Genomic DNA, 1,318 nt, shown 5'->3' with positions numbered 1-1,318 from the left:
AAGGTTATGGAAAGTTCTATCCAAGTTTGACAAGAACAAGATGACTTACATAGAAATGGTTCTCATGGATAGTAAGGTAAGTTGATTATTTTCCATGATTCTTTCAAGTGATTTTAGGTCCATTTTATAAATATTTTTGGTTCATATATTTTAATGTTTTTAATAACCGGTAATATAGAGTTTAATAAAATATAATTCATATATTTTTTTATTTATGTATATGTATAGAATTATTTATGTATTATGTATACGTATATATATTAAGAAAAACTACCAATATATATAATTATTTAACAAAATTAATATATAAGGTTATGGAAAGTCTCATCCAAATTTGATAAGAACAAGACGACTTATATAGAAATGGTTCTCATGAATGATAAGGTAAGTTGATTATTTTTTATTATTCTTTCAAATGATGCTAAGTCTAATTTATAAATATTTTTGGTTCATATTTTAAGTTTATTTGATAAGTAAACCCTTGCACACGAGCAAAGACAGTGCGATTTTATAGATATATAAGTGCTAATAGCCTTTATATTTAATTTGTTTTATAGTTTGATAATAACTAATATATTTATTGGTGGATTTAACTATTACTATATTATTTATGATCACATTCAGTATATTTGTCTAATTTATTGAAAAAAAATAGATTATTAAAATCGATTAATAACTATTTTAGAGTTAATCCAATTAACACTAAATTTAAAAAAAAACAATACATAACATGTTACTTTTTTTAATTAAATTATTATAATTCAAATTAATTTTAAAAAATAATTTAAAATTATAATTTCAATCTTATCACGTGCATGACACGGGTAATTATACTTATTAATTTACTATTTTAAGGTTTTGAGTTGAACGTGGTATTATCTGATATTATATTTTCTGACAAAGGTGATAATTTCTTTATTTCATCCACTACAATTGAAAGTTTTTTACGCCTATCATTATTTCAATTTACCGTAAAAACACTTTCTAAGGCTACCCTCCACTAATAATATACCTTTCAGGTATCATTTTTTTCCTTTTGGATTTAATTCAAAAGCTTTACTTTCTCATTCTTTATGGTCAATTATTAATTTTACTTTAGTTCTAGAACTTTTCTTCTAATATTTGTCAATTATTTTTTTCATATGTTTATTACGTTTCTCATCACCGAGAGTATAAGTATTAAGCAATGTTCACGAGTACATGAAAGTAAGGATAAAAAAACAGAATGATGACAAAACATTGACTATGTAATTTAATTAAAAAGGTATTTTCTTTTTTTTATCCAAATAAAATTAAAATACTTTTAATAATTGAAAAT

Source organism: Arachis ipaensis, chromosome B03 (genome assembly GCF_000816755.2).
Source record: "Arachis ipaensis cultivar K30076 chromosome B03, Araip1.1, whole genome shotgun sequence".
In the NCBI taxonomy this organism is placed as follows: Eukaryota; Viridiplantae; Streptophyta; class Magnoliopsida; order Fabales; family Fabaceae; genus Arachis; species Arachis ipaensis.
The sequence above is the reverse complement of the archived record's forward strand: the minus strand, read 5'-3'. Positions refer to the sequence as shown.